We start from the raw sequence: 22030 nt of genomic DNA, 5'->3' as shown, positions 1-22030 counted from the left end.
ACCTTTATGAACACAACGAAAAAGATGTCAGGCAGAATGAAAGCCTCAGTCACCATTCACTTTCATTGTATGCAAAATCAGCAATATATGGAAAAGCCTCGATATACTTCCAGAAAAGTTCCTTTTCATTCTTCGTTCAGGAGTAAAAAGAAGTTAAACAGCCAAGCAATGGTATCAGAACATTCAGACACCCGCCACACTGCTGTGGGAGGCATTTAGAAGTACATTTAAATATGAGGATGCTCAGTAAAACCTTAACCAATGTGTTCAACTATAATGTGTTATCAATGACTTTATGCCTCATTCTATGAGTAGACTTCACATCAGGTCAGTAAAAGAAGCCATTTTAATCACTCGATGATTTAAAGTAATATGTATGCAGTAGAAAATGTTTAATTTGTCTTGTTTATATTCTGAATTCATGATGCTAATGCGCTAACATGCTATACATGGCCATTATATGTGCCGCTTACACTTTGTTATTGTGATTTATAATGACACTGATACAGTTGCAAAAATAAGTATATAAAAGTGATAATGTTCAGAATTAAGACAAAAGCATAATCATGGGCATATCTTACTTTAGACAGATGTGTGAATGGCTTTCGCTGCAGATGGCACATGAGTGAAAAGGCACTTGAGAGTATTTGAGAAAATTGTATTCCTTTAGTAGATTAATTAAACAAAAATAAATCTCATGACATGGCCTTGGAAAATGTCTTTAAGTGAATGATCATACAGATGTAGGTAAGTTGCACCAGGTCGCTAATAATTCTACACACCAATGTGTTCATGTTGACTCATTTTGACTCACTAAACACATAAACAGGTTGGTGGAGCTCCAGGTCACACCTAACGATGACGTGGACCAATAGCAGTAGGAAGGTGTTTTGCTGTCAAATAGAAGCTGCTACGAACCACCGAAACAAATGCAAAAACACCTTCTTTTTGGCCGGATTTTGTTCTAAATGACATCACACCTGTTCATTCTTCGATTTTGTAGGAAGTACATCAAGGCCTTAACTTCTCGTCTTACAGGTTTGGAACAACATGAGGGTGAATATATGATTTCATTTTTATTTTTGGGTGAACGATCCCTTTAATGTTTACAGTTTACAGCAATATGTTGAAGATGGAGAATTCAATCTACAGTCTCAAAATATCCACAAGGGTCACAGCTGGAAAGGATGTGAGATCTTACCTGGACAAACTAAAGATACCCCAAAGGATTCTTACTCTCCAGATGCTCGGATATAACACCTGGGTCAACCACTCCTGGTGGAAAAACATTAACATGAGGTAATTTCATACCAAACACCATTTCTTTCAACTTTTACAAACCTAGAACTGAGCTACTGGACTTTATTTTTTACTGCTCTAGCATTGTATTCTTTTTCACGTTTGTGTATTTTCCTCATCTATCGACACTAGTATCATATTTTTCTTTAAAGTGCCTTGGAGTATGATGCAAAGGTACATGGTAATCAATCATATAATCATATAGGGGCTATATATCAAAGTTTCATAGTATCTGAGACCATCAGTGCACCCTGGTATAAAAACGTGTAATAAAAGTGGCCTTGGCATTACCGTTATACTATATTTGCACCACCATTTACAGCATATTCTTGCATTTCATGCACAATAACCATAGTTTAACTGTTGTATTTGTAGTTGGCTCATCACAGGTAAAACTATGGATGAATCCTCTTTTTCACAGTTGCCCTGCTGAAAATAGCAACAACAACAAAATACAGCTTAAGATGGCTAGCTGGTCTAAGCTGGCTTTAGCCCGTCACGCAGCCTGGCCAAGCTGGTCTAGCTTGTCTCCCAGCTTGACCAGTTAAAAAGTGCCCAAAACCGGTTTAAAACCAGCTAACTGACCAGCCTGACCAGGCTGGGCGACCGGCTAAAATAAGCAAACCAGCTTAGGAGACTTTTAGCTGTTTTGTCAGCAGAGTAGAACAATATAACTATACGTTCTCCTGAACAAACTATTAACAGGAGCTATAACTACAACAGAGTCATAGACAAATAATTGTCTGAGGTGTAAAAACAAACAAACAAACAAACGTTTATAGCATTTTTTTTATTTTTTTTTACGTTTTAATGACTTTAAAAAAGTCATATGCTGTAACCATTAAGTAAAATGTATTAAAATACTTTCCTTGCAACTTGAGTAGATGAGAATGTACACAACCTTTTTTTATTTACATTTTTTTTTTAAATATAATTAATTTCGGAGTCAAGAATCAAATGAATAGGTTTTCTCAGGGTTATTCCATTTGACCTAAACAAAATGTGCCTTTTCATAAAAAATTTTTGATATCTTTTAAAAACTTCACACACAGTCTTGAGTGTCAATTTTTATTTTATTTTTTACTATTTTATTTTATTATTTTATTTTAAACAAAAGTCAAGCAACATAATGGTTTCACCACCAGACGGATTTAGGTAGACATGCGTTTTTCAAATAATTAGAAGATTGCTTCACTGCTTGATTTTTAAAGTCAAAATAAAAAAATGCTATTCTGTACTACTCATGCCAACACTTCTTTTTTCCCCAAGAATTTCAGCTTTTATTGTGATTTTTCTTTTACATTTTTTAATTTTGTCTCCGTACTGCTACACCACATGACATTTTTTACTTTAAGCCCCAGACAAAATATCAAAGTAACTTTGAACCCAGTAATTGTAAAGTCCAAAATGTATTTAAATTATTGTTTTTTTGAGAATTGCATTTTTATGTAATCTTGAATAGTTTTTTACCTAACTGCTGCAATGTCCTCAATAGATTTAGTAGGCCAGAATCTACCATGGTGTGCCATTCAGAAATGAATGAAGAATGCCTTTTGAATTCCAACTGAATTCCTAAATTAAAATTAATATAGCAAACGTGATGTAAAATTGTAATTTGAACTGGACTGCTATAAATTTAGGGTTTAAATAACTTATTTCACATTTCAGTATGAATTACTTATAAACATATATCTATGTAAAACATGCAGCCAGCGCTAACCATGTTTTATCGCAAACACTGAAAGCCAAGGAGGTAAGAATGACACATTAAGCCGTAGGACTTTGAAAAGTAATGGTTATCCCTAAAAATGATGAGGAACAAATATAAATTTCTAAAAGTGGTGGGGACATGTCAGCTCTGGATATAAAGATTGCTAAGTCCCAGTTTAAACTGCTTATAATGATGCCCAATGAAAGAGCTTTCCTCTAGGTGAACCACATATTATTGCTATTGCTAAGAGACAGACCTCACAATGACTCATAGAGGCCAGTTCAATTGCACACAGGAATGAGCCATGTCAGTGTTTAAGAAGGGAAATGCAAACAGTTCACAGCAGCAATTAGGATGTTTTTATGGCAGTGAGGTGAGCCAAGCATAAGGGACTAATGGGTCGAGACTCTGGTTAAAATGACAGCACAGTGGGGTGGTGAAGATCTTTATAAGCACAAAGGCTTTTAGTTATGACAGCCCCATTACCTGTGCATGTGTGTCGAGATTTGTAGATGGATGTGTTTTCTCATTCACATTAGCTCTCACCATCTTATCCTCTGCCATCTAAATGCAAGTTATTTGTTTTTGTCTTTTCTGACTGATTGCTTCAGTTATTCCGACTGACTGGCCTGAAAAATACACGCATTTCACACCGTTCTTGAATGATAGCTTCAGCCATTCTGGATTTGAGCCCCTCACACTTGTGTTTTGCATGTGTTTGTGTATGAACAGATCTGACAATGTTTATAAACACTACCATACAGGCTTAAACAAAATCTGTATTATTATATTTGATAACACTTTCTATGAAACTTGCATCGGAAAGGTTATGAATGAATTATAATGCATCAGTGCATTCATAATATCTCATAATACACCTATAGTATGTTACAAATTCTCATAAATAATTGTAACTATAGTTATAATACATTAATATAGCTGCAAGCAGTGATGACGGGACCAAGCACCATGGGTCCATTTCACCTGGTGTCTTTCGGAAAACAATGCAAGGTGGACACATGCATTTGGCGTTTGACATTATTCTAAACAATTTTGAAGCAATCTGCATAAATACAAGAGGACTATTTTAAAGTCTGTTGTAAGAGCCACACTTCCTGCTGCCAGGTGGTGGTGCTATGACCATGACCCAAAATAGTCACATCCATGTGATTATCCCCCAAGACTAAACATACATCTCAATTTCACACAAATCAAAATCACATAATACACACAGAAGATATGAGACACTTCCTATTTCCCATTTTTTGCCATTAATTTAATGCCTCGCCATGGCGACACCGTTCAAAATATAAAAAATTAGTTAACAATTTAGCATCTACAATGTCTTGGCATGATGTTGCACAAATTTGGTGCCTGTCACATGAATCCCCTAAGAGGAGTATTTAAAAGTTCAGATCCTGTGATTTTCAGAAAATCCCAAATGGCTGACTTCCTGTTGGGTGAGCTAATGACTGTTTGTATGAAAGTTGTTCAGCTTGTTAAGAACAATATATGTACAAAGTTTGGTGACTCTAGGTGAAAATGGGGGTGCTACAGAGACCCCATTAGATGCCCATTTTCAAGGGGGCACTACAGATTCCTCCTTAGACGCCCATGTGTGAAAATCTAACCAGTCCTAATGGCCATGACTCTGATGTGTGTGTGCAAAATTTCATGAAATTTTAAGCATGACAAGTGCCTCAAAAACATCCAACTATAGGAAGATATGAATAATAACAATGAATGCATTGCCATGGCAACAGTATTTAAGATATCAAACATTCCTTTACAAATTTAAATCAGCAGTGTCTTCACATTATTCTTAAGAATTTTGAAGCAATTCATGTAAACACAAGAGGGCTATTTCAAAGTCTGTTAAAAGTACCATACTTCCTGCTGCCATTTGGTGGTGCTATGACCGTGACCCACAATAGCCACATCAATGTGATCAGCCCCATTACCTAACATACAGCTGAATTTTCATCAAAATTACACAATACACACAGAAGATATAAGGCACTTCCTGTTTCCCGTTTTTCACCATAAATGTATTGCTTCGCCATGGTGACACCATTCAGAATATCAAAAATCTGTTCATAATTTAGCATCTGCAATGTCTTGGCATGATGTTGTACAAATTTGTTGCCAGTCACATGAATCCCCTAGGAGTATTTAAAAGTTCAGAGCCTGTGATTTTCAGAAAATCCAAAATGGCCAACTTCCTGTTGGGCAGAGCTAATGACTGTGAGTATGAAAGTTGTTTGGCTTGATGAGAACTATATATGTACCAATTTTGGTGACAGTAGGTGAAAATGGGGGTGCTACAAAGCCCCCTTACATGCCCATTTTCAAGGGGGCACTACAGAGCCCCCCATAGATGTCCATGTGTGAACTTCAGCCCAGTCCTAATGGCCAACGACTCTGATGTGTGTGCAAAATTTCATTAAATTTTAAGCATGACAAGTGCCTCAAAAACATCCAAATATAGGAAGAAATTAATAATAACAATGAATGCATTGCCATGGCAACAGTATTTAAGATATCAAATATTTCTTTACAAATTTAAATCAGCAGTGTCTTCACATTATTCTAAAGAATTTTGAAGCAATTCATGTAAACACAAGAGGGCTATTTCAAAGTCTGTTACAAGTACCATACTTCCTGCTGCCAGTTGGTGGTGCTATGACCGTGACCCATAATAGCCACATCAATGTGATCAGCCCCCATTACCAAACATACAGCTGAATTTTCATCAAAATCACACAATACACACAGAAGATATAAGGCATTTCCTGTTTCCCATTTTTCACCATAAATGTATTGCTTCGCCATGGCGACACCATTCAGAATATCAAAAATTATTTCGTAATTTAGCATCTGCAATGTCTTGGCATGATGTTGTACAAATTTGTTGCCAGTCACATGAATCCCCTAGGAGTATTTAAAAGTTCAGAGCCTGTGATTTTCAGAAAATCCAAAATGGCCGACTTCCTGTTGGGCAGAGCTAATGACTGAGAGTATATAAGTTGTTCGGCTTGATGAGAACTATATATGCACCAATTTTTGTGACAGTAGGTGAAAATGGGGGTGCTACAGAGCCCCCTTACATGCCCATTTTCAAGGGGGCACTACAGAGCCCCCCACACCAAAAAAACCAAACATTTTGTGATCAAAACTCCTGGTGCTTCCTCTACACCACTTTCTAAGATAGGGTCAGCTAATTAAGCTTTCGGGCCCATACCCCGAACATGACGGTTAAAATCCCTCCTCTACCAATGAACCCCTACGTACTCACCATTCTTTTGTCCAGCCTCGGACTGGGAACTACCCTAACTTTTGCCAGCTCCCACTGGCTGCTTGCTTGAATAGGACTGGAAATTAACACCCTAGCGATTTTGCCCCTCATGGCCCAGCACCACCACCCACGAGCGGTAGAGGCAACCACCAAATACTTCCTGACCCAAGCTACTGCAGCAGCCATAATCCTGTTTGCAAGCACGACAAATGCCTGACTCGTCGGAGAGTGAGACATTAACAACTTATCACACCCTCTTGCCGCTACAATGGTCATTGCTGCCCTAGCACTTAAAATTGGGCTAGCGCCAGTCCACTTCTGAATGCCAGAAGTACTACAGGGCCTGGACCTATTAACGGGATTAATTCTTTCAACCTGACAGAAACTTGCACCGTTTGCACTAATCATACAAGTGGCCCCAGCCATCAACCCCACACTCTTAACGTTACTGGGGGTAACGTCAACACTAGTTGGCGGGTGGGGCGGACTAAATCAGACCCAACTTCGAAAAGTCCTAGCCTACTCATCAATCGCCCACATGGGATGAATAGTCATCATCTTGCAGTACGCCCCACAACTGACACTCCTTGCACTAGGAACGTACATTTTTATGACATCCGCAGCATTCCTGGCACTGAAAGCCTCGTCCGCCACAAAAATTAACACTCTGACAATAGCATGGTCAAAAAGCCCGGTTCTAGTAGCAACGACTGCTTTGGTCCTACTCTCCCTGGGAGGCTTACCTCCCCTGACTGGATTTATACCAAAATGGTTAATTCTACAAGAATTGACTAAACAAGACCTGCCTCTCACGGCAACGGTGATAGCTCTGGCTGCCCTACTGAGTCTCTACTTTTATCTGCGTCTATGCTACGCAATGACCCTGACAGTTTTCCCCAGTACAGTCAACTCAATCGCCCCCTGGCGGGCCCAATCAACCCAATTAACCCTCCCACTGGCCCTCTCCACAACCATTGCGCTAGGACTACTCCCTCTGACCCCAGCAGTCCTACTGATGGCTACATAGGGACTTAGGATAATAATATAGACCAAGAGCCTTCAAAGCTCTAAGCAGGAGTGAAAACCTCCTAGCCCCTGATAAGACTTGCGGGACTCTATCCCACATCTTCTGAATGCAAATCAGACACTTTAATTAAGCTAAAGCCTTTCTAGATGAGAAGGCCTCGATCCTACAAACTCTTAGTTAACAGCTAAGCGCCCAAGCCAGCGAGCATTCATCTACTTCTTCCCGCCGTTAGCCGGGTGAGGCGGGAAGAAAGCCCCGGCAGAGGTTAGTCTGCGTCTTTAGATTTGCAATCTAATGTGCTCTTCACCACGGAGCTATGACAGGAAGAGGACTCAAACCTCTGTCTTCGGGGCTACAACCCACCGCCTATAACACTCGGCCATCCTACCTGTGGCAATCACACGCTGATTCTTCTCTACCAACCACAAAGACATTGGCACCCTTTATCTTGTATTTGGTGCCTGAGCCGGAATAGTAGGAACTGCCCTAAGCCTTCTAATCCGAGCCGAACTGAGCCAACCCGGATCACTTCTCGGCGACGATCAAATTTATAATGTAATCGTTACCGCCCACGCCTTTGTTATAATCTTCTTTATAGTAATACCCATCTTAATTGGGGGATTTGGAAACTGACTTGTACCGCTAATGATTGGAGCCCCTGATATGGCATTTCCCCGGATAAACAACATAAGCTTCTGACTTCTGCCCCCCTCATTCCTTCTGCTGTTGGCCTCTTCCGGGGTTGAAGCCGGGGCCGGAACGGGGTGAACAGTATATCCCCCACTTGCGGGTAATCTTGCCCATGCCGGAGCCTCTGTAGATTTAACTATTTTTTCCCTACACTTGGCAGGTGTTTCGTCAATTCTCGGAGCAATCAACTTTATTACCACAACAATTAACATGAAACCTCCAGCCATCTCCCAATATCAGACACCCCTATCAGACAGCCCTAATGGCTGACGACTCTGATGTGTGTGCATGAGTTTTCATGCATGATTAGTACCACAAATTTACTGAAAACCATGAATAATAATAATAATCCTTAGAAGAACAATAGAGTCTCCGGACTTTCAGTGCTTGGGCCCTAATAATAAACCTTAGAAGAACAATAGGGTCTCCGCACTTTTCAGTGCTCATAAGTATTCATTGAGTGTAATGCATTATAACAGTCAACATCCAATAGATTTTATAAGAACAAGATTTTATAAGGTGTATTATAAGACATTAAAAAAATAGCCAATTTGTAAAATATGTAAGAATTTTAGTGAGATTGGGTTGTAAATATGCATTACAATGGGCTTCATAGAAAGTATTTAAGATTAGAGATATATTTTGGTGAACAACAGACAATGTTTTGATGCTTCTTGCCCTGAGATTTATATGTATTTAAAAATATTGTTTTCTTTACAGCGATTCAAACGTACTTTTGCTGCTTTGCAATATAAGCACTTAATAAGAAACTGAAAATGTCTTATTTTTTTATCAAACACTTTATTAGAATTAAATGTATAGACACAAAGCATGAATATAACAAAACATTACAGGTCATTTGCTTTATATTTAAGCAATTTTCAAGCATTCCGATTTGAACAAACAACTAAGATGACTATCATGACAATTAAAAGAATTCATAAAATATAATGCAAGCAATCACTTTATCAGAATGAGTACAGCTGAGTGAAATACAATTTCTGTACTCATAAAAGGCAACTCCAAATAGCAAGGCAAAGAAAGTAGTTGGTATTCACCAAAGCACTGAAAAAGCAATAAATGTGGCTGGTGGGATAATTTAGAGTTGATGTGTTCCCTATGTAATATCTCACAAGTGAGAATTAATACCGAGGACTTATCCACACTCGCTGAGTCCTATCATTATGTAAAAACTCATCAACAAATATCTGGTGAATTGACAATACTGTAGTTCACAATTTCTGCTAGAACATTCAAGGCTGTGATGCTCACTGAGGTTCCTCTTTTATGTCCCTGTGTGTTTAATTTTCTGTAACCTTTTACCTGATTCTTCCCATTTCCAGTATTATTCCCTTGATGACTGCTGGACGTTCTGTCAAAAGTGCTGAAATTGAGTCTGTCCTCTGCACTTCAATAACTGTCTGGTTTGGTTCAGATATGAAATTGGACATCAGAAGACTACAAAGGACTGTTCGGACTGCTGAGCGGATTATTGGTTGCCCCCCTGACCACCCTTCAAGAACTGTACACTTCCAGAGTGTGGAAAAGGGCTGGAAAAATCACTCTGGACCCCACTCACTCAGCCCACTACCTTTTTGAACTGTTGCCTTCTGGCCGGCACTACAGAGCACTGAGCAGCAGAACCATCAGGCACAAGAACAGTTTTTTTTTCCCTCAGGCTACCCATCTCTTGAACAGTTAAAACTGCCCCATTGAGCAATAATTATGTGCAATACACAGCTTAGTCTATTTATATTTATCCAACATATCCTACCTCTTCTGCATTACATTCCCTTGCACTATCTGTATAGAACAGATTTGTATTTGTACATGCGTATACAGTATATTTGTCTCATTGTGTATCTCTGTATATACTTATATTTTCTATTCGCTTTTTATTTTTATTCTATTTTTTTTATGATCTCAGTCTTGTTGTTGTATTGTTTGTGCACTGGAAGCTTCTGTCACCAAGGCAAATTCCTTGTATGTGTAAGCATACTTGGCAATAAAGCTCATTCTGATTCTTATCATTTCTATTTATATAATTTATAATAATAATAATAACAAAATTGGTGCATGACACCTCTGAGGATTTGGACAGCCAAAATGAACACAAGATCAGCCCTGTTCCTGTAAGATGACATTTTCATCTGCTCCCTGTTGTGAAACATGAAATTCCATTATGCACCTGTTAATGTGTCCTGTAAGCTTGGTCTCATCTATCAGGTTGTTGAGCTTGTAGTAATCCAGGAATGTCCGTGCCACATTTATACCCAGCTTCATGTCTGTAAAGGGGAGATTAAGGGGCCTTCCAGCTCGCTTTATACAGATTACTACATTAACAGCACCTCTAAACTACAGTATATAACCACTGACATGTCTACAAAACCTCACAGGCAACATTTTAGCAGGAGAATTTTAAACATACAGTGACCCTCCTTATTAGTGATCAACCAATGTTTTTTAAGGACATTTTTTATACCGATATCTAGAGAACAAGTTGACTGATGGATGATTTAATACAGATTATAATGCAGATATAAAATAAGATAGAGGCAAATAATTGCTAAAATTAAATATCTACACTAAATGCTTCTCATTTCTGTAGCTCAATTAGTAGAGCATGGCCCTAATGCCAAAGTCATGGGTTTGATTCCCATGGAATGCACTATACTGATATAATGTATAAGTTGGATTAACTGTATGCCACTTTAGTATCTGCCAAATGCATAAATGTAAGACAGAGTTTTTTTTTTTTCTCCTGTTTTACAGTCATAGTAAAATCAGCACTGTGCCAGCATATAAGAGTCAAACACCTTGAGCCCACTCCAGCAATCTGTCTCTGTATTCCTAAAGAGACAGTCAACAACAAAGCAATATCTGAATGTCTCCTAGGCCCCAGCACTGTTAAAATGTCAGATCCTTTGGAACCTTTAAATCTCTGTTCTGACGTACCGGTATTAATTGAAAAATAAATAAATAAGAGCTCGATTTTCTCCCATCTTGTACCAATGCGACCATTTGCAGAAAATAACTGGCCAATACCCAGCAAAGCAATGCAGAGAGTAAATAAGCAGGACAGCCGAGCTAGCGCTCAGCTCCTCGTGAAAATAAATCAAACGCCTCTCAGTCAAGTCAACCAAAAGGAAAAAAAAAATGCATATCATTCCTGCAGTTACTTACAGATGGAGCTTTATTTAAATTCATGCATCTACTCCACAACCTACCCCAACAAGCCCTTCCTCCACCGTGCCCACATTACAGAGCACATCAATTACCAAAAGCATTGCATCAAAGAGCTGTGAGGGCACTTACAATTCAACTGAAATGGTGGGAGCCGTTTAACACTAAGAACCACACACTAGGCAAACATTAAAATAATTATCCTTTCACTTAAACCTTGAAGATCCAGCATGATTTAGATCAGTGGTTCTCAATTGGCGAGTTGCAGGTCTGTTCTAATAGGGTTGCACACAACACGGAAAAAAACAAATGCTAAATGCAAAGATTAAAATGCAACCATCCACATAATCGTGCATAGTTCGGAAAGCAAAATAAATACTTATCAACTTTTACAAGGGAAAAAATGCTTTCCACATCTTAAGTTGTTGGCATCAAAGGCTATTTGTCCACTAAAACCCTACAGTATTTTGGCTCAAATTCATCTGTGACTTGGTAGATGCTAGCCAAATTAGGCAGATGCAACATGACAGGTTGCATGACATGCTTTGAAAATCATGAACAAGGGTACATCTTAAAGAAATACTTTGGGTTCATTACAAGTTAAGCTCAATCAACAGCATTTGTGGCATAATGTAGATTACCACAACAATTGTATTTGACTCATCTCTCATCTTTAGCAACGCAAAAATCTAGGTTACAGGGAGGCACGTACAACGTAGAGTGGATGTAGCCAATTTTTGGAGGGTTTAAAGGCAGATATGTGACGCTTACAATTTTATAAAAGCAGGGCACTTGCATTAATTCTTGTTAAAACTCGTGTTTGTCACGTTTAGTATTGATGAGGTGAGAGAGCAGGATATAGGTGCAGCAATCCTTTCATTCCCAATGACAAGAATGCGAGGATACACAGAAGACGATGACTAAAGTTTACTAAACTAGACAGTCATTTGGGTTAACACAAACAATGTAACAACTAACAACAAACAAGAACTGACAAAGATGGAACTGAACTAGAGGGTATTTATACACAAGGTGCTGATGAGAGAATGGAGAACAGGTGGCTGTGATGAGGAACAGATAGCAGTGATGAGGGCAGTGCATTATGGGAAATGTAGTCCAGGGGAAACTGAAGACAGAGGATGAAAACCACTTAAAAATAAGAGTCCTTGGACACACGGTGACTGTGACACTAAATTAATGTTTACTTGCAAATTGTTTATGTCTTGTAGCTATACATTTAAAACCGTGAGTATTTTAATGTTTACAGAATGTTTTTATATTTTTTAAAGGTAGGGACAAGTCGAAATAAATTTTGTGGTAATCAACATTATGCCACAAATGCTGTCGATTGAGCTTAACCTGTAGTGAACCTGGAATATTCCTTTAAGGTCAAATAAACCAGATACATTAGATACTTGCAATGTGGGTAAACATGGTTTGTAAACATATTTAGTACAGTGAATTATTCACTCGAAAAATGTTTTTAGCCTGTTTTTAAGATTCATGCATTTCAGTTTCATAACAAAATTAATAAAACTATATATATATATATATATATATATATATATATATATATATATATATTATTTATTTATTTATTTAATTGAAGATTACTTTTAAATTTGATGGAATTTTGTTATGAAATTGAATTGTGTAAATTCTAAAAAATTATTATTTTTTGAGTGTTGGCAAAAAAAGTTAAATGATGAACTTAACCAACTGTCCTGTGATGTTAAGGACATTCTTGTTATTTGTACACTGCTTTGTATTTTGTACATTTCTGGTACCGTGTTGGATTCCTGAAGAAAATACAATTGAAAACCACTAAATTAGAGCATACAGTCAATTTGTGTGTCATGGACTGTGGTAGATCTCTGCCATGAAGGACACTGGCTTAGAATAGATGTTCCATCAAGATCTGATAAGCAGCGTTTTCTCCAGCTGTGTGTTGTAGTTAACCGGGGCCACTCTTTTGAGACTGGACACTGTTGATGAATGAACATAGAGGTGTTATTTTTCACCTTTAGCTGTTAGCTCTCTGCCGATGTTCTGAAATGACATGTCTGACTGTCAGGGCTGTTTGATTGAAACAAGAGCCCTGGAAGAAAAACAAGGTGGAAGGCAATTCAGTTGTTTTTTTATATTTATTTTTCCAATCTCTTCCAGTTAAAAATTTCCCTGGCCACATAAATCCAGAGGTCATGGCTGGAATCCTATTATCCAAAGCAGTTATCTCATAAACAATCCATTGTTGATGTGAACAGTCCAACCAAAAGACTTTGTGTCTAGCGAGTCACCTCGTGCATGTATGATACACAAATGCACACGTACAGTACTCATGCACACAATGGGAATTCAATCCATTTTATGCTCTGATAAAGAAGCTCCAAAAATCAGAGATAGTCAGCATAAACGTCATCGATACAACTCCAGCGGTTAAATTAATTTCTTCTAAAGCGATACGATCACTTTTAGTGCGAAAAAAATATACATTTTTAAGTACTTTTTAACTCTAAATTATCACTTCCGGTGAGCTTCATGAGAGGATAGAGTTCAAACAGTCTCTCGAGTGACGTATTCATGTTGCCATGATACACAGGTAATCTCATGTTCCCCACTCTGTTGAGACATCCAGGATAAGCACACAAACGCACCATTGTGAGTAAAGAAACAGATAAATACAGATCTAAACCAAAACCAATCAAGCTACTGTACACACGCGCGTACCGCTACTGACCAGAAGCATGATTTAAATGAGTTAAAAAACATACTTATTTATCTTTTTCGCAACAAAAGCAATCGTGTTGCTTTAGAAGACATTAATATAACAACTGGAGTCGTATGGATGATGTTTATGCTGACTGTCTGTGATTTTTGGAGCTTCAAAAATCTGATCACCATCCACTTGCATTTTAAGGACCTGCTGAGCTAAGATATTTTTCTATTTTTCTTCAAATGTGTTCTGGTGAAGAAAGAAAATCATTCACACCTGGGATATCATGAGGGTGAGAGAATTTTCATTTTTGGGTGAACTATCCTTTTAATGTGTTATCCATTACTGATTCAATCTCCAAACATACAGTAGCCTATATTGTAAAAAAAAAAAAAAAAAAAAAAAAAAAAAACACATTTTATTGCTCAGTTTTTTGTCTTGTTTTCCAGTAAAAATATCTAAACATCATTGAAACAAATTACATTTAAGCATTTGAATAGCAAAATATTAAGTCTTGTTTTAAAATGTAACAACATTTATTTTGGTTAATGCTTAAAACACGAGAGAGAAAAAAAAGCTGTCAATATAAGAAAAATACATGTAATTGTTAATTTTTTAAGGCTTAAAATGTTTTTTAATTAAAGAAAATAAATGTAATTTTTTTACCCAATTGGCAATTTTTTTTAAGCATAAACCTATCAAAATACTGTTAGATTTTTATGAAAACAAGACTTAATTTCTTCTTTAAAGGATATTTGAATATTTTTAAAGGCAAACAAGACAAACTGAGTAAGAAAATGACTATTTCTTTTGTAATATGAAAATTTTTCAGCCAAAAAATAAAAAATAAAAAAAATAAAAAATAACAAATAAATTAATTGTTCATTTTTAATCTTAAAATTAATTTTAAATAAGGGGAAAAAAGGTGTATTTTTCTTACCCTTTTGGCAAACACCTTCCTAAATTCTGTTCGCTTTCTCTAAAAAAAAAAAAAAAAAAAAAAAAGACTTAATATGTTGTTTAAAGGATGTTTCGATTTTTTTTTTTTTTTACCGGAAAACAAGACAAAAAAAACAAAAAAAAGGATAAGAAAATCCTTTTTTTTTTAATTTTTTTTTTAGCTTAAATAAATCCTCAATGAAGTAAGAAAAGTAAACTTGTTTTCCCTTATTTAAAATGTAATTTAAACATTAAAATGAACAATTAAGTTTAATTAAACTAAATCAATTAATTAAATAAGTTTAAATTCAGAAAACAAGCCAAAAACTAAGAAATTAATTTTTTGCAGTGTAGTGTAACAATTTTTCAGCAAAATAAACAGGCCCCCAACATGACCTTGATTATCAGAGAGGTCACATCATCTGTGTTTAAACTCCACCATTTGGGCTCCTGGATCCAGCAGTTTCCTCATCACCCCTCTGCTCTCTGAGGCCTTGACAGCCACTGCAGTGTATGGAGTCATTCTGGGCTTCATCCCTCACCCAGCGGGCTAATGGGAACTCTCTCCATGACTCCAGCCCCTGTCTTCACACCCCATCTGGCCAGGACAGCAAACACTGCAGCCCTCCAAAAACAACTGCTATTTTTGGATGCCAGGCAGGGAAGATGGCACGATTCACTTTAAAAGGATTATATGGCATGACATAGCATTCCTGTTATATTTCTAAATTTCACATGACTGACTAACAAATAGCATGAAAAATAAGAAAATGTTGCAAATGTTCACTTGTTTAAAGAACCCCATATTTAATAATGGATCATATTTTTTCCCCTTTACTTGCAGAGATGTGTTCATGGTTTTCAGGGATGCCACACAAACTGTCCATGTTAGCATCTGTCTAATTTGGCTTCTACCAAGTGACAGCTGAATTTGTGGCAAAATACTGTGGTTTGAGTGGATGCACAGACTTTGACGTTCACAACAAAAGACATAGCAAGGGTTTTCTCTTCCCCTTTAAAAGTTGAGAATCCTATTTAATTTTCTATCTATGCACAATTAAATGGTTAGCATTTTGTTTTCCCCTGCTATCCGCAACTGTATCAGAACAGACCTGTCGCGTCCCACCAGTTAAGAACTTCTAGTCTAGTTTATGCCTTTAGTGTTATGACGTCTGGCAGAAGTAACAACACATTCTGCCAAAGCCTCCACAAATCTCTCTCATCCGTGACATCTTTGCTTTGACCTCGAAAAAAGTTTTGTGCTTCCCCTTTGATAAACAGAAACTCTTCCAGCCAGCATGTGTGTGTCTGTGCTCGGAACCCTGACAGAAATAGCCAGAGACCCTGCCGTGTGCAGATGGCCTCTCCACCTGTGATGTCACATCATACCCATTTATAACAGGAAATATGAGATAGAAGGTCTGATGATGAAGAGGAGAAGACTTCATCAGCATCACAGCTGCAAGTGGGACTCTTCTGCGCGCTGATTGGCTACTGGCCACAGCCCAGCAGCAACCAGAACGGCTGGAACAACCTGGAAGCAGGGGGAAATGTGAGCTACTGCCAGAAACGTGGGAGGTGGCTTGTGGAGGGGTGGAATTTTCCAAAACATTCTCCGTTCCACCTGGACAGTAGATGAGAGTTGTTGCATAATAATGAGTCATGAAGGTTAGGCATCCTGTGCTGTGAAGTCACGATCTTAAAAAAGCAAAACAGATGCCAGACTGCAAACATCAAAAGGCAGAATTAGGCTTCACCTTTAATTCCTAAGATCTAAGGGAAACCTAACAAGTGAGATGAGTTAAAAGTGAAAGGTAATCACAAATGGACACCAACTGCAACTGTGCAAACTGTCTGTTAACTATAATGTCCAGGGGTGTAAAAAATACAGAGAAACTATACTCCAGTTCATCCCCCTACATTTAATCTCAGCCCCCCTAAAAATCTGTGACTCCGCAAACAGCACGCAAATGTGATCCTTTTTACAAATCAGCAGTAGCCGCAGCACTGCACTAGTTTGAAGCGCAAGACTACTTTGGTGGCTTTTTCCACCTGTAAAGACTGACTATAGTGTGCGCCAAAAGCATTGGAGTGCGGGCCAAAGGTGCAGGAAGGGGGGTGCTGAGGGTGCTGAAGAACCCCCTAGTGAGCAAGACTGTTGGAAAAACAGTATCAATGAGATTTCATATCATATTATATATTTAATTGTATTTATGCAGTATATACAATACAATTTTCACTTTCAGTATATCTGTCATTTATGTTAATAAAAATAGCGTCCCGTTTCAGAGAGATCTGTCATGCTTGTGGGCAGGGCTCTGCCGAACTGAAGAGAGCACTTGTGATGGATAGGCCTACTAGTGAATTTTTATTCTCCCTTTTTTCCTTTTATTTGCACTAAAGCAAAAAATTTGATTGTTAACTACGATTGTTAGTTACGATTGTTAACTATTTGAAAATAAATTACGATTAAATTTAGTTATTGTATCATTACTCTTGTTTAATAATAAATATTGTAGTGTAAGTTAATATTTAGGGCTGGGTGATAGAGCGATGTAATCGGATATCGACGATAGGCTACCTGACAAATATCCCTATGGCGATTGCGACACTCATTGACAGACGATGACTGGCAACATGGGGAAATTACAAAGCTATATAGCTCGGAAGTCGCCAGATATATTAAATAGCACTTGTCTAATGCAGGTAGCCTACAGTGCATTCAGAAAGTATTCAGACTCGTTCATTTTTTTCACATTTTGTTATGTTTCAGCTGTAACGTTGATGGGAGAGACGAGACAGGAAAGTGTGGATCCAAACGCAGATTAATTTTATTAATGTAACTCAGAAGATGAATACATAAAGATGAAAATAAAACATTTGAGAAAAAGGGAAAATCAAACGTAACAGCAGTTTGCTGGTTAAATAAGTCTGTAATATTCAAATCAACATGTTAACAAATTAACAGACAAACTAACAAGAACCGATGATGAGGGAAGGAAACCAGAGGGTATTTATACACAGAAGGATGACAATGTAACAGGGAACAGCTGTGGAAGATGGAGGGCAGGTGAGGGTAATAAACAAAGGTGCATCCTGGGAAATGAAGTCCATGCATAAAGGGAAAACAAAGGGCAGTTCGTGACAGCTGCCTTATGCTAATATGCTTTAAATTATTATTGTTTCACATCAGTCTACACTCCATAGCCCATAATGACAAAGCAAAAAACAGATTTTGATAACTTTACAAATTTATTAAAAAGAAAAAACTGAAATATCACGTAAGTATTCAGATCCTTTGCTATGACACTTGAAATTTAGTCAATTTCTCTGGATCATCTTTGAGATGTTTCTACACTTTGATTGGAGTCCACCTGTGGCAAATACAATTAATTGGACATGATTTGGAAAGGCACACACCTGTCTATATAAGGTCTCACAGCTGAAAATGCATATCAGAGCAAAAACAAAGAGACAGGATTGTGTTGAGGCACATATCTGGAGAAGGCTACAAAAACATTTCAGCTGCATTGAAGGTTCCCAAGAGCACAGTGGCCTCCATAATTCTTAAATGGAAGAAGTCTGGAACAACCAGGACTCTTCCTAGAGCTGGGCGCCTGGCCAAACTGAGCAATCGGGGAGAAGGGCCTTGGTAAGAGAGGTAATCAAGAACCCAATGGTCACTCTGGTTGAGCTCCAGAGATCATGTGTGGAGATGGGAGAAACTTGCAGAAGGAAACCATCACTGCAACACTCCACCAATCTGGGCTTTATTGCAGAGTGGCCAGACAGAATCCTCTCCTCAGTGCAAGACACATGAAAGCCTGCTTGGAATTTGCAAAAAAACACCTAAAGGATTCTCAGACTGTGAGAAACAAGATTCTCTGGTCTAATGAAATTAATATTGAACTGTTTGGCCTCAAATCCAAGCATCATGTCTGGAGGAAACCAGGCACCACTCATCACCTGTGCAATGGTGGTGGTAGCATCATGCTGTGGGGGTGTTTTTCAGTGGCAGGGACTGAGAGACTGGGGGACAGGTCAGGCTTGAAGGAAAGCTGAACGCAGCAAAATACAGAGATATCCTTAATGAAAACCTGGTGCAGAGCACTCATGACCTCAGACAGGTCCAAAGGTTCACCTTCCAAAAATGACCCTAAACACACAGCCAAGACAACGCAAGAGTGGCTTAGGGACAACTCTGTGAATGTCCTTGAATGGCCCAGCAAGAGCCCGGACTTGAACCCAATTGAACATCTCTGGAGAGACCTGAAAATGGCTGTCCATTGAAGGTCCCCACCCAACCTGTCAGAGCTTGAGAGGATCTGCAGAGAAGAATGGCAGAAAATCCCCAAATCCAGGTGTGCAAAGGTTGTCGCATCATACCCAAAAAGACTTGAGGCTGTAATCGTTGCCAAAGGTGCTTCAACTTAGTACTGAGTGAAGGGTCTGAATACTTATGCCAATGTGATATTTCAGTTTTTTCTTTTTAATACATTAGCAAAGTTATCAAAAATCTGTTTTTTGCTTTGTCATTATGGGGTATGGAGTGTAGATTGATGTAATAATAATAATAATTTAAAGCATTTTAGCACAAGGCTGCAACATAACAAAATGTGAAAAAAATGAAGGGGTCTGAATACTCTGAATGCACTGTATATCATGCACAAGGTGGGCAATTTTGCTCATCTACCAGCCACTGTGGCGGGCTAACTGTAAGATGTCTCGGAATGACACATGACAAGAAATGCTGTCAGACACAAAGACATACGCTTGAAGAAACACACTTTATTACATTTCAAAGAACAGACGAAAGAAAAAGCCGTTGATGTGCGAGTCTGATGCACTGTTTGTTTAGAGGCATGCTGCAGGAGCTTGTCTCGTGGAATACACGCATGTAAAGAGTTCTCACTCTTTCTTTTCTTTTCCAGTCGTATGAAAACTGTTTGCAAGTATAGTGTCATCTATGAGAATGCTGCAAATGACCTCAGACTGTCTCAGGAGTTGCTCTAAGTTTAGTTTGTATGAACAGAATGAACACTACTCTGCAGGTTCACTATATAAATAGCCTATACAAGTGTAATTAAATCATAAAATAATACCAAAAACATGTCCACCTTGAACCTAAAATTGATTTATGTTGAAATTATCATCATCATCATCATTACTATTGTTTACATTTATAATTGTCTTTAGATATTAATATGTAGCCTACTAGTACTTTTCAATCTGTTGTTGTTGTAGACAGATGGGTGGCTTTATTAAATTTTTTTGACCACTTTATTTTAATTGATTTTTCATTTGATTTGAATTACAATTTGAATTTAGAAATATCTTTGGTTTTAGTTCTTCATGTTTCAACAAATTAATTAATTTTTCAAAGCAAAGTCAATAAAGCAAGAATATTCACAGATCCCTCGGCCGGGGGTTGACGATGCAATTAGATATCGCAATATTTTGTTTATAAAAAAAATATTGTGAACATATTTCTTAGATATCACCCAGCACTAGTAGTACTAATATTACAATTTATATGAATAAAAACAAATTAATCAATCCTCAATCTTAAGTTTATTTTCTTCAGAAGAATATTGTGCTTTAGGCTACTCATGTGTAAGATCATCCTTTGAAATCATAATAATCTACCAAAAAATAAAAAATAAAAAATTTTGTCGATCGCAAGACAACCACTGGTTGATCTAACAGGTCAAACAATAAAGGGAGTAGAAAAACCACAGCTGAGCAACGTATTGTCTCCCTAACTTCATCATGCAGGACATTTCTTAATAGCTTGATATTTTAGCATATGGGTTCATTTTAATAACTATTTTGTCTGAACAATTATATTGTGTTTTATGGTTATTACTCATTCACACTGACATGACAACAGTTTTGAACATCAGTAGAATATAACTGATGCATTGGCTGGCTTATTGAATTACTTAATTGCTGGTGAAAACGTTCCATTACGTTTTGTGTGTGTGTGTACGGTCTAGTGATGGGAAGATCGGATCATTTTACTGACTTGGATCTTTGAGTCTCGTTCAGCAAAATGAATGAATCTTTATTCAAGTCATTTAGTTCGTATACGGCTGTCACGTGACAAAAGAACAAATGACTCGCACCAGAAGACTGGAGAGGTGAACTAATCATTTCTGTTTCCTGTGTGAGCAATGCATAGCGTATACGGCTGTCATGTGACAAAAGAAAGAACGCCTCACACCAGAAGACTAAAGAGGTGAACTAATCATTTCTGTTTCCTGTTTTCTGTTTCCTATGCGGTTTTCATGTAACAAACGAATGGTGGTTGCGCAATGCACATGCGCGGCCAACAAAAAATGAACGAATCACTCCCTGAGACTAGTTCTTCTGAGTCACATAAAAGATTCGTTCAAAATGAACGAGTCATTCATGAACGACCCATCACTATTATGGTCATAGACATGATCCCCAGGGAGACACGTGGTTCTGTGATGTTCTCCTTGCATATGCATGATGTGTATTTCGTCCGCTTAAACTGCAGCTCCCCTTGCCAAAAATGCGTTCCCGCGCCTATGGTACAGGCTGTGAAGAACCATATCATTGGTTTGACTCATTCGATTCGTGAACAAGCGAGGATAAGCCACAGCATCTGTTGACAGACTGAAGGCAGGAGTTGACGGGAGACGTGTCGTTGGTTTAATTCGGTAATCACGTTAAACAAAAAACAAAAAAGTGGCTGGGTGATTTAAGAGTAAAAGTGATTAATAACATTACAATTAAATCAGGACGTAATTAAAAACTGGTTAATATTGTATTATTTAGCATGACAGTCATGCACAGCAGTTCACAAAATGAAAGATATTCTTTGTTAAAACTCTTATGATGCTTAAACACTCTGCTGAAGTCTCTTAGTATAAATATGCAGATTTTAATAAAGTATAATTAGAGTTGTTTTGGTCGTGAAGGACTCGGCGCTTTATCATTGGTTTAATGACTCACTCAAAACACAAAAAGATGTTCATTTTAGGTACTAGCGTAAAAGTGTGACATTACAAAAATGATAAATTAATGAATAAGTGAACAAATCAGAACTAATATTTTTTTTTTATTATTATTGTTTTATAACTTTATTTGACCAGGTTAGTCTCTTGAGTTTAAAATCTTTTTTAAACAAATTCAAAAGACTGGAGT

At 37.6% G+C, this 22030-nt stretch overlaps 1 pseudogene; it reads left to right on the top strand.

The window, feature by feature from the left end:
- The first annotated feature begins 6243 nt into the window (after window positions 1-6243).
- LOC127423702 (NADH-ubiquinone oxidoreductase chain 2-like) lies at window positions 6244-7719 on the top strand (annotated as a pseudogene).
- Window positions 7720-22030: the final 14311 nt, after the last annotated feature.

The sequence above is a fragment of the Myxocyprinus asiaticus genome, chromosome 33 (genome assembly GCF_019703515.2).
Source record: "Myxocyprinus asiaticus isolate MX2 ecotype Aquarium Trade chromosome 33, UBuf_Myxa_2, whole genome shotgun sequence".
NCBI classification, from domain to species: Eukaryota; Metazoa; Chordata; class Actinopteri; order Cypriniformes; family Catostomidae; genus Myxocyprinus; species Myxocyprinus asiaticus.
Note: the sequence above shows the minus strand (reverse complement) of the source record. Positions and strands in the feature narration are given on the sequence as shown.